Source organism: Accipiter gentilis, chromosome 14, assembly GCF_929443795.1.
Source record: "Accipiter gentilis chromosome 14, bAccGen1.1, whole genome shotgun sequence".
Taxonomy (NCBI): Eukaryota; Metazoa; Chordata; class Aves; order Accipitriformes; family Accipitridae; genus Astur; species Astur gentilis.
In genome coordinates this window covers 13,551,335-13,564,681 of record NC_064893.1, presented here as the reverse complement: position 1 = coordinate 13,564,681, position 13,347 = coordinate 13,551,335, and positions in this window count along the sequence as shown.

Here is a 13,347-nt window from a genome sequence, read left to right as displayed (position 1 = left end):
AGGGTGGTTATAACTATTTTATCAGACCCAGAGGATCTGCGCAAGCAAGCTGCTTGTGACCGCTGGGAGAGCTTGTTTTCAGTATTGGCAGAAGCTAACGCTCGGCAGCGCCTACATTACGTGTCAGACTGGTCTGACAGCCAGCTCACTGGGGATGGCTGATGCTGCAGTCACCCGTCACCCGCAGCCTTGCTTAGCCACGGTTGTGTGAGCTAATGCTGAAGGGACGATGGGGGACACACTGCACGTACAGTCACAGACCCAGACACGATGCTGTACATCAGCCAAGCGTCCTGGCTCTTCTGCCACCACAAACGCAGGGGTGGGGGCTCAGTAGCTTGCGGGATGCAGAATGCCGTGAGCAGAAAAGCATCCTCAGGACTTGGGCACTGCGGGAAGGGCCGGGGGGTGGTGGGACAGGAGCTGAGCGTGAGCCCCCAGCGTGCCCTGGCAGCGATGGGGACCTGCAGCATCCCACCCCTGTGGGCAGGAGCATGGCCCGTAGGTTGAGGGAAGAGGTTACCTTCCTCTCCTCGGCACTCGTCGGACCACGTGTGGATACTGCGTCCCCCCAGTACCTGATGGATGTCGGCGAACTGCAGCGAGTTCAGGGGAGGCCCCAGGGTGGCTGTGCAGGTGCCCAGGAGGCTGTGCAGGCTCCGGCCCGGCTGGATACAGCCCTGATACATCCTATCCCCCGAGGGATACAAGCCCTCCTATGCTTTGAGCAGGAGGTCAGACCAGAGACGCCCCCCGTTTCCTTCCCACCTGAATTATTCTGTGATCCCATGACTCTGCTGACTCATAAATCAAGTTGGCTTGGTTTATGGAGGCTTCTGCTAAGTAAAAGTATTGCTTTTCTGTAGCTTAGCATGAAATCACAGACATACACACCATTTCAAAATTTTGCTGGAGACTTTGTTATGACAAGTGCTTGCATTTTTAATTGTTTTGCTGGGAAAAATATAATATCTCTTTTATTCATACTGAACAAAAAGAAACTATCAGCCAGTCAAGGGGGAGGGGCAGGAAAAGCAGTTTGTAAGTCAAAACAGTCTACTTTGTTTAGCCCTGTGCTTTTTCAAAGTCTTATGATAGTTCATGGAAAATGGAAGATTTTATTTCCAAAAGACTAATTTAAATCCCAGCTGTGTGTTTAGAAACCTGAGGCACCTCCCACTGGAGAGACAAACCAAGGCATCAACTACCTACAGGCTTGTATTTGCTCCTGTGGTAAAACAGGAGAAGAAAGCCTGTTGGCACGAGTTCATTATTATGCCCACAAAATAGGAGATTAGGAAAATGTACAGTTGAAAATTGGTCAGTAGCCAGCTAATATTTGTGAAAGAAAGGTGGACCACATACATCTCTTCGTGGATAACTACGCGCCTTGGGAGAAATTAATTTGTGATCCACTTTGGGCAGCATCAGAAGAGACCACAAAGACTCAGTAAGCCACAAACTCAAAGTCATTCTGACGTGTCCGAAAGCCTTCTGTCAGGCCACCCCTGCGCTCAGAGACAGCAATGATGGGGGAGTTTTGTCATGCCAGTGACAGCCAGCAAAATCTTCGGTGGGCCCAAATCTGGGCAGAGTTACACATCACAGAACTACCCTGACATGGTCTTCATTGCTCCAGGGCAAGTCCAAACTTACAGTCTATTTTTAATAATCTTATGATCGACTCTCACACTCTTTCTTCACATCTCATGCCTATTTCTTTCTTCACAAGGGCATTTCAATACCTTTATAAGTTCCTTTTCCTTTTCTTCCAACCTTCTTGCCAGTTTCTGCAAACATACCTGTCACATGAAAAGGGTTAGCCACAGGTGAGGGTGGGCAGAGTGAGGCACAGGGAGAAGTCACAGGGTTAATGAGATGGGAGACCAAACACAAGTCTTGCTGTAAGCTCTGCATGTCTCAATACCTATCTGTAGGCATTCTTACTGTTAACTATGCCATTTGGTTTTATTCCTATCAGAAAATAATGAATCAAATTCTTCCTGCGCCAATTATTTGCAGTTGTTTTACAAGCAAGAAGATGAAGGAAGTGTGCGCACATGTGTGTGTTCATGTGTTCAGCCTACAACACATTCCTTACTGCAGTTATATGCAGGAATCAGTGGAAGAGACAGCTGAACAGAAAAAAAAAAGTCCTCTTGCTTGTTTTTACCAATAGCAGCAACTCTGGTCTTAACTGTTCTTGTGCTTGTGTCTAAATTGCAAAGCCTTTAGATGGGAAACTGGATTTTTCCTTATGCATGTAAAATACCTGGTGCACCAAATGCTGTCCCTGGTTAAGGACCCTTTATACCACAGTTCTGGCTTTATCACCAGCCAGCGTGTCTTTCACCTGCATTCATCCCTAGAAAAGGTGCTCTTGCTCAAGTTAACTAGACCTTGGGATATAGGAGTGTCTGGACATTTCTGTGCATCAAGACAAATGTGTGAACTGTGGGTACTATAGATTTTATCAAATCATTAATAGCAGGATATGTTATTATTTGACCACTTGCCTTCACATGACTTATGTCCTCTAAACACGGAACCTGTTGATGCTTAAGAAGTTTATATTCATGGAATGCAGAAATCGGAAAATTAAAATCAAATGTATGTTACTAAGAAGAAACAATGCATTGGGGAGTAGGGTTTTATTCTCCATTCTCTTTATACAAGGGTTCTTGATTCGTTAGACCTGTGCGTTTCTGTTCAAGACGACAGAAAGTTTCCCTGTGAGGCATAGTTATGAAATAGACTGGCACAAAAATGTAAAAATTTCTAAAGATGTGTCTTTGCAAGAACAGATATTTTAGTTATGTTTCCCATCATGGGCATAACTTATTTTCAAAACATCCCTGAAATGCTAAGATAACAACAGGTGTCACTTAAGAACACTGGAAAGATGAAGGCTATTTTCAAGGCAAGTCCTCAAGTACCTTGAAATGTATTTTGGCCATATTTTCTGGTTGTCTTTAATTGTCAGGAAGTTCACAGTATTTGGAAAGTACCTAAATAAACCCTGTTTTTTTCCTTCTTTGCAATTAGCTGAAGTAGAATATCACCTGACCTCACAAGTTTTCCTTTACTCTGATGCTGTCGGCAAATCTTTTAGTGTGTGATTGTATCTGTGGTCCCTCCCTTTCTCTGCCCAAAAGCACATGAAACAGAGGGTGAAAGCCATTTTGAATCACCCAGAAAAATTCTGCTGACTGCAGTGAGACCAAGGAAGTACAAGCAACTTGCCCACTGTCTCACCATGAGTCAGCTGCAGGCACTACAAGATGGTTGTGGGTCTTTGACCACAGACCCATTAGCAGCTCCCATCCTACCTCCTCCATCTGCCACTCCAGTTCTTTCTTGACCATTGCAGAAGTGAAGCAAGCAACATCTTTCTGTCTCATCTCAGCCCTTGGAGGCACAGGCAATGTCTGAAAACTACAGAATTACAGTGTCAGGTGAAGGATCACAGCCTGGGCTACCATTCTGGTTACATGAAAACAGGCAACGCAGGAGCAAGAGCATTAAAACCTAAATTCAAACTTTACCTTACCTTTTGCATTTCTTTCCTCCCCCCATGTATGTTTCTTCTTGTTACATGAGATGATTACAAAATAACTGAATCAATCATTTTTTATGTAACACCAAGTTAATCCCATTTTCAACCAATTAAAGGTTTTGAAGAGCTCCCCAAATATTTTATTGCATTCACTTTTTTCTGCACTTTTTCATTGTCTGACTTGGCCAAGAAGTAGATGCACCAAAATATATAGGGAAAAACCTTATCTTGCATTTGTTTTAGCCTAACAAGAAAAAGGAAGTTGACAAAAATCTCAGAAAGAAATTGTGTTCTCCTGATGAGTTTTGAGTGGGCTGGGAAGTGCCTGTACTTCTGCTCAGGCCTACATGACACCAGAAAATGTCCACCTTGTAACCTTATTACGCTAAATACTCCAAAAATTGTTTGCTTTCTGCTTGTTCTAGAAGACACAATAATGATGGAATCTGCTCAGACTGCACTCACCTCTTGAAATGTCTGTTTTCACTGAGGGGCTGCTTATTGTCATCAAGAAGTTTGGAAACCATCTTGCTGAGATCTGTCTTTGCACTCTGTAGATAAGGTCACATCTGAAAACGGTATCTTCCCACAAAAACATTGCGCAGAAAAATCTGTTGTTTCGCACTAAACACTGTGTCATGTCCCATCTCCTGCAGAGCTGGAATGAGATGCTCAGGTGGACTATATAATTTGCTCTCCCAAATTCTTCATGTCTGACAGACCTCACAGTGGGTTGTCTCTTATATGTTTGTAATACCAGATTTTTTTTCAGATTTTGAGACAGGCTGATAGAAAACCAATCCTCATACCAAGCTCTAACAGAGCAATACAATTTATTTCATAGCAGCAACTGCCATAAAAATGCAAAAGGCAAACACAAAACCCCTTGGCTCTTTTTTTTAAACCATGGTAAGTCTAATTTTAATTTCAGTACTGTAACTGCTGAATTTATCCCTATTTCCCTTTTTAGGCAGGGCATTTGGGTACAAATAGGCTCAAGGCCGTCGTACAGGATATAAGGGACTCGGCCAGAAACAGCAGTCCCCACCCAGGCTTTGGCTAGGAGGATCCCACAGGCACAGGACCACATACCCGTGCCCTGAGGGATGCTGCAAGGGAGGGGGCTGCGGCAGCTCACTCAGCCCCTGCTCAGCAGAAGGAAGTATCGGGTGAGGCTCTGACACTATTTTCTTTTTTCTTCTTGATCCCAAGCACAAAAAGCTGTGCTGAAATTCTGCACAGGCTTTCAAGGACAAAATAGTCTGCAGGAAAGGAGCTTTTGGAGGCGTTTCCCACTGATAGCTCTGCTGCCCTGTTTATACAGCAAAGGGATTGAGCTCTTCCTCTGGCATTCACGGCAAGGATGACAGATATAAATTGAGGGACAGATTTGGGACAGCTGCCCTTCTGAGTGCTGCAACTGCTTGGCTGCTGCCATGGATGCACCCTGCAGCCCTGTGAGGGTGTATGGGCAGGACTGGTGGCTGTGCAGCTGGGCATAGCACCAAAATCCCTTGGCTCACTCCAAACGAACAAGACTACAGGGTGAGAGGCAAAAGGGGGGTGTAGGCAGGGTGCCAGAGGAAATGCAGGCATCTCAGTCCAGCAGTGTGAAACCTCTGACATAAACCAAATTTTTACTGAATAGAGCACATGAGAAGAAAGATGAAGGAGGATTCACACAACACTATACTCTTAGATATCATCTCTAAAATGTGGGATAATCCCAGCTAATCCAGACTCTCACACTTTGCTCCTAGGGAGGATGACATCCCCCACCCTCTCTTCTCTCTACAAGCAGTGTTATTTAAGCTGCTTTATGTGCCTTGAGTCTTCTCAATTTGGCCATCTAGGCAGAGAAATTACCTTAGATTTTTACAAAAGTTTGTCTTCTGCATTACCCTGTAAATACTTGCACTGTGGAGGGGAAGGAGTGGAGGGCCAGAGGGCCCTGACGCATGCTTGCGTTGTCCCTGCACAGTCTTTCACCAAAATTCACCACTGTGGGCCACACAAGCAGAGACAAACCTGGGAAGAACTCACAAAAAACCCCCAGAATTCTCTTCTACACCTTCACACCATCCTGCCAGGTAGACTTATTTACATGTCCCCCCCAAAGGTGGACCCTGCATCCAAGCCAAAAAGAAAAGACAGCAAAATAAGAAGGAAATGAAGGAAAACCTGGCGTAGAAAGTAAAAATTAAGGTCAGAGGTCCATGCTCCCTGACTGCAGATGATGAACTCGCTTCCAAACATGGTTACAGATATATCTACCACATCCAACCACCAAGGCTCTTGGGTACAGTGAAGTGGCATAAAATAATAATTTCTTAGTTAACAGACCCTACTCAGCATCTTGCCTTAGTATTTCTCCAAGAAGACCCAGTTTTCCTCCCAACTGAAAGAACCCTGCCACCGTTCCTGCAGTGGCACTGTCTCTGATGTGGCTTTTGCATCCACAGGTTTGGTGCAGGTAGGCTGAATTTCCACAGCATCCTCAACCGGAGGGCCACTTCCCTCCCATCAGCGTGGCAGAGGGGGGAGCAGTGTGCAGCGTGGGTTGAGCGGGGCAGGCAGGGGCAAGCAACCACGCCAGAGCTCGCTGGCTGCGTGGGCTTCCTGCCACCTTCCTGTTGCATGAGCACAGCCCCAAAGAGCCGAGAGGTTCAGTGAAGCTGCTCCTCACATTGCCCGCTCAACCCCCCCACCATCCGACGGCTCCTGGCCCCCGCTCTTTTGGATGGAGGATTTTGCTCTCAGGGGATCGCAGCCTTGGGCAGCTCACCGGACCTGATCCGACGATGCACCCCACCGGGCAAGATGTAAGGCTCGTTGGTTTTGGCTTGTTATATTTCCGTTTTGCTTTGAAATCTCTTTCTTCTGATGGTCATTCTCTCAGGTACCAGTCACGTCAGCGGAGCTATTAATTCTCCTTGCGAACGGTGTATATAATTTCCCTGTGTTGGTTCTGTCAGCAAAGCAGCTGAGCTCCTGGGGCAGAGAGGCAATTAATTTTGTAACACAGGGCTGCTTCATATTCAGGACCCAGTTCAACAAAGCACTTAAGCAAAGGAATAATGACTGACTTGAATGGGAATATTAGTGCTTAAAGTTAATTGTGTGCTTTTAAAATTGGGCCTTATATCATGCCAATCAAATCACTAATCTACTCAATTACAAGCTCCAGCTAACAAATACATGTCCTGGACTTTCTTTCCTCAAAAGGGGAAACAGATGCAGATAGGGCCTTGAAAAAGCTATCAACATTCTGTATTAACATAGCAAAGGCTAAAAATGTGTTGGCTTGCTCCTTAACTCTTACCAACCAGAAAATGCAGTGTGCCAGAACTTCACTGACAATCAGTCAAATGCTGTAATGAACAAATGGACTACATACTAAAAGGCAAACAGGCAGTCTCAGTGGAATCTGAAAACTAAGGACTTTTTGACATCACATGAGTTCTGAGATTTCTAGGATGCATAACAGTAGGCCCACCAAAAAGTACACCTGAGTGACAGAAGGATTAAGCGCACAGGGAACAGCAGGAAAGCCAGGATGCTATCTGCAAGGTTACGCAGATAGAGCTGAAGGCCGTGATTAGAAGTGATACGTAGCTGTGAAACCAGATATGTTCTCACAAGGGCATAGGCTACAAGCAGGCCCATGAAACAAAACATGTCGGAGCTCTTGCTAATCAGCAAATGACAACTGTACTTAGACTAGCCATGGAGACAACCTAGCCTAAATAAATGGATCAGGTTATCGATTAAACCACATGCTGCTATAGGAGAAGACTACAATGTCAAAACTTTCAACTCTTTCAACAAAAATTGTGTGATGGACAAAAACTGTGATGTAGCTGTGGTTGGATTGGTTCATATAGCAAGCTACTGGTTCATGACCTCTTCATTTGCCATGCTATTACTGACGTCTGCGGTGAGCAGCCCAGCTAGGCTGTTTTTCAGAGGCAGTCTCTGAGGAACTACAGATGCTAAAGGTAGATATGGCGCTACATGCTAATGTACGGGATTCAATAACCTGGACCAAATTATTGCTGCAGTCCATGTGTGACCAGCTGGAGCTGGCGTTATTTCCACAAGTCCCCAGATGAATTTCTCACATAAATTTTAAACAGAAGAATGATTTTGCTGTTGTTAGTTTAGATTCACCATGTAGTTTGTTTTTGTGACTCCTTGCATTTTAGAGATGTTCTCTACATCAGCCTAGAGGGACGCGTTAGTGTAGCACACTGAAGTCTTCTTTGGAAGTCCACTGCCATGACTGCGAAACAGGAACTAGAAAGCTGGCTGTTATGATAATTAACATGCAGTTGTAGTTGTGTAGGTGTGTGATGTGTTAGCAGGGAGTGTTTATTTTTAGTTCAGACATCTAAAACCTATATTTCAACTATGTTCAGCTATGGACTATAAAACAAGTCTGTCTAAACCAAGACATTGCTGTATTTATGTATGCACGTGTGTGTGAATACATGCATGTAAAAGGATAGGGAGAAAAAAAGCAATAGCTGCCTAAGATTAGATACTTTTGGCTTTGCATCCGCTTCTGAGAAGATCTAGACATGGGAACAACATCCAGCTTTCCAGGAAGAAGCCATGTCTTGACTATAGAGGGAGAGGGAGTGAAGCCTTAAGACTCTTTTTCCCATAGGCAGGGTAGTACAGAGGGTCACTGTCTGAAGCAGTGATGGTGTAGGAAGTGAGACAAGAGGCCTAGGTAACTAGGAGGATGTTGGCTTGGCTCCATTGAAAACAGCAAGAGCTATTTCTTTAAAGAAGCTTTACCTTAACTGCCAGCTCAGACTGTGAGCTCTGTCAGGCAGTGAATGTCTCTCAGCAATGTACGAAACGCAGCCGGTGCTAAGGGGCTCTCACGTTGATCGCCAGCCCCCAAGCATTTCCATAATGATTTCCATTTTAGCAGCTATAGCTCAAATGAAATATATTTAGGTTCACTGTTCAGCTGACTCAACAGAAAGTATCAGCCCTGTCTTCTGGTTCATCAGATCTCATGGAAATATCACCAAAACAGCATGACTGAAGCAGATAAGGGAGGTACAGACTTCAGGCTGAGCATCCCAGGCAGATCCAGTTAACCCTAGCAGCTTGCTGGCAGCTGTAGTGCCAGCCCTCTCCCTCCTCTCCATCCTCCCAGCATTTAGCAAATTGGAAATGCTGTCTCCAAAAGGAGGAAGCTGGCTCTAAGAAAAACCTAGACAGAGACAGTTGGCTTTGTTCTGCTCAAATTTCCCCATTCCCTGACTTTTGGGTGCCTGTTTTTGCAGTCTCAGTGGTGTCATATGCCTGACTTAATGCCTTTACTTCTAATTTCTTTTTTCTGCTTGTGCTCCTTTACATGTTATGGCTCTCTTCTTTCTTTGAGACATCACTGGCTTTTTACAGACCACGTACTTCACGCTGTGAAAGTACTGGGCTATCGCTTGCAATCGCTCACCAGATAGCCCTCCCATCCACCAGAGGAAGGTGAAATCTTGTGGTTGCCAGATGCAGAGAGCGTCACTTAGCGAGACAAAGGTTTTGACTGTTCTGTGGTCCAGATGTCTGTCCTATTTGGGCAGCTGAATGGTCATTTATATTTCATTTATCCACAGATTTCTTGCGTGGGTATGGGTAAAAAACCCCACATCTGATTTCATCACTGCTCTGCATACAGCATGAGGTTTCAAAGTGCAATTTCATTGTTTATTCAATGGGATTTTTTAAAAATCCTCTGTTATTTCCAAGTCTGTCTGCTCAGAGAAGAATGTCTGCCATGAATGCTCAGATAGTGGATGCCTGCATCTTGCTTTTAGTACAGTGCCTAAAGTATTTCGGCTTCTTTTCCATGTGGTTGGAAAGACTGGATTTTCCTGTATTTTTTTTTTTTTTTTTAACCTAGATTTGGCAACCATGACAACCACATGACAACATCTGAACTGGGATAAAAATAAGGATATTTTTATGCCTTACTTGGATTAGCTTTTCACTTCAGACAGTTCCCAGAGGCATGGCCCATTGCTTAAGGCTGGGAACCTTCCCAGCATACCAAGACTTCTGTGCTTGTTCCAGGAGAGGACACAAAAGGTGACTCCAACAGAGAGAGCTGTGGAGTTCCTTGCATTTCCAGTTTGCTTTGCAGAAGTGTCACACACTTTTGGAGCAAAGGAGCTGACATGCTGTAAAATTTCAGGACATCTCTCTTGCTCTGAGTGTTTTCACTGCTTCTAGTATCTAATCTACCTTTCTTGTGTCTAAGCTGCTTCCCTCTCCTCACTCACTTTGACCACGTTTCACTGATAAACTGCACTGGAAAATGCAAATGGCACAATACAGATTGTCGTTGCCTCAAAACCAGTTCTGTCTGCCCATAGGCAAACTTGTTCCCAAACATGGCCACCACAATAGCAGAAGCAAAGGATGCTTTCTGTTTCATTCTCTGCACAGCGTTGCACAGCACAACCAACCGTGTTCTTCAGACGTTGCAGCAAAAAACATGCCTGAAAGGTAAACCCTCCAGAGAATTCATTGCCAAGGTGGATAAGTCAAGGCTTCAGCAGCTGCTCTTGACCACTGTCTGCTGCTCATTGTCTTGTGGAAGGTACAAGAAATATTTGTAAAGCAGATCCATGCCTCTTCTGGCTAGTAAATGTCATCTAAAATTAACTGTGCCCTATTCTAGAAGGAATTGTTCGCTTTTTTTCCTCTTAGAAGGCAGTTCATTGGCTTTTCTGAAGAAGTTCAATAATCTTTTCAATTTCAAATGATCTACACATGATCCAGAGACCTTAGTAGTTATCACTGTATCACTATGATTCCAAGGGAAAAACATTGGAGAAAATAGTAAAAAATCAATACGAACAACAAGCATCTACCATGTTTACTGAATACTTCTGGTCAAGTCTATACACATAGAGAAAATTTGTACAAATTACTGAAGACATCTTGTAAGTTGGGGTGATATCTTGATACTTAAACTCTTCAGTCTCCTAGCAGCCTTCCTCAATCTAGATTGCACTGTATTGCTCACTCACTTGCATAACATTCCTGGAATGATGAAAGTCGCAATGGGCAATATCTGTTTCTGTGTCTCAAAGGCTTATCCACTATCCTCTGCTTCATTGCTCAAAGAGGTACTCAGAAGCAATGAAGAGGTGTCCTCTGATCTGCTTGCAGCAAGACACCAAGGATATGTGTTTACAACTCCCATTTTCATCAGATGTAACTGTAGTCCTCACAGAGATGTTGTATTGCACAGAGTAGGAAACAACATTTGGCTGAAGACTCGCTGGCTCAAGCCATTTGTGTCCATCAGCACTTTGATGCTGCTAGTGTTTTCTTCTTCATGATGCATCAGATATTTATTGTAGAAGGTTGAAAGGGTTTTGCAGCCTATGGCGTTGTGCAGAACACAGAACTGTTATTTGGTTGAACTCCTGGTCCATTAATATGTAGTTTCTGAATGCTAGAGAAAAGCCATGGTAACTCAAGTGGCAACTGCCAAGCTCTAATATTGTTCTGATTATATTAACTTTCTCCAGACATCTAGGAATTGGGAGAATGTGTTATCATGTTTACATGCTTTTGACCCTTCAAAGACTGCTACTGAAGAGCTGAGAGTCAAATATTTCTCATCTGAAAGAGTAAGAAAAAAATTGGGAAGGAGCGGGAAAGAGAATGACAGACAGACAGGTGGTCAGGAGGTGTGGTCTGTTCTTCTGGTGGCAATGACCTTGTCTTCACACCTGCCTCCACACCCTTTCTCTGTCCCATTTTGCTCCTCTGCTACCCTTTATCCTTAATCCTCACCTTGCTATGTTGTAAGACTCTATTTGCACACAAGAGAAAAGAACTGGACAGCAAATAGAAAAGCCATGAAAGTTAAATGCTGTATTGACTATGTATTTGTTTAAACTTTTTTCTCTCTCTTCATGGTTCTGTAGTTTGTGGGAAACTTTGTAAAGTTCTGTTGCTTTTCTCTGGAAGCGGTAGTACAAATCAACAGTTTTCTCTTGTAAAGATTAAGGAGGGAGTTGAAGGCTTTCCAGTTTCTGGTGTGATATTTTGATGGGCATGGTCAAGCTATCAGATAAATTACTCCCAAAATCAAGCAGATGAGCAACAACTGTTGGCTTACTACTATATTTTTTACTGCCTACCTGAGGGATGTTTTACCCTGGCAGAAGCATGGACATGTCTGTGCCTGCAGGGATCCAGCCTCGGGAGATGTTGCATCAGGGCTGCCACCAGCCCTTGTGATGCAAACAGTGGGCATGGCAGGTAGGTTCTGCGCCTGATGCCAGACTTGTGTCCACCTTCACCAGTGGCCACCAACACCATCAACTACTCAGCCCACGTACCACAGGGCCCAATCCACAGGACCTGATGTTCATCCAAGGCTGCTGAGAATTGCTGTTACTGTTACAAGGACATTCTCCATCATCTTTGGAAGGCTGTGGCAATTGGTTATGGGGCAAATCTGTCTGGAAATAGTATCCAGGCTCATAAAAGATGAGGGGATTGGGAACAGTCAGGAAGGACTGACTGAGGGCAAATCCTTCCTGACCAGACTAATTGCTTCTAGGATGTTATGTCTGGCTCTGAGGATGAGGGAGGAGCAGTGGATGTTGTATACTTTGACTTTAGCAAGGCCTTTGACACAATTTTCTGTAGTATCTTTATAGCCAAATTGACGAGATATAGTTTGGATGGATGACAGTAAGTTGGGTGGAAATTTGGCTGGCTAACTGGGCTCTGGGGGTTGGGACCTATGGTATGAAGTTTAACTGGCAACCAGCTACCAGCAGCATTTCTCATGTGATATTGAGGTCAATACTGTTCAACGTCTGTATTAACAACCTTGCTGATGGGATGGAGTGCACCCTCAGCCGGTTTGAGGATGATGCCAAATTAGGGCAGGTGGCTGGTACACTCAAGGGCAGGGATCAAGGCCATTCAGGGGGACCTGGACAAGCTGGAAAAACAGGCTGACAGGAACCTCATGAGAGTCAGCAAAGGCAAATGCAAAGCCCTGCACCTGGGAGAAAATAAGCCCATGAAACACTATGGGCTGGACACTGCCTGTCTAGAAACAGGTTTGCAGAAAAGGGCCAAGGTACAGTAGTTGAACATGAGACCTGGCAGCCAAGAAAGCCAACCACATCGTGGGTTGCATGTCCAAACGCATAGGCAGATCTTATTGGTCTCTCCAACTACCTCATGAGAGGCAGCAGAAGAAGATGGAGATGGATGCTTCTCAGAGGTACGTAGCTATAGGACAAGAGGCAATGCATATAAGCTGCAGCATGGGAAATTCCAGTTAGATGTTAGGAAAAAAATATTTTCACTATGAGAGTGGTCAGACATTGCAGCAAGGACCTATAGACAATGGGATCTCCATTCTTGGAGATATTAAAACTCCAGTGGACCAGACACTGAGCAACCGGACGTAAGCTGGCCCTGCTTTGAGTGATGGGTTAAAACAGATGACCTCCAAAAGTCCATATCCTATATTACCCTAGGACTCTGCAAGTAGGTCAGTCTGCAAGAGCCATGGGTAAAGCTACATTTCCAAAGAAAGTGCAAACTTTACTCCTCTAGGAAGCAAAGTCTCAGGGATATTTAATGCTCCATGTAAGTGATGAGAATGAGCAGCTCCTTAAAAACTTACAGCTGCTTTTGTCTTGAGGCAACAGTGAGGTTACTGGATTTCACAGGTTCACAGGTCACTTTTTCACAGTGAAAAATTTAGTTCTGGAAGACTCCCTTACTGTTAC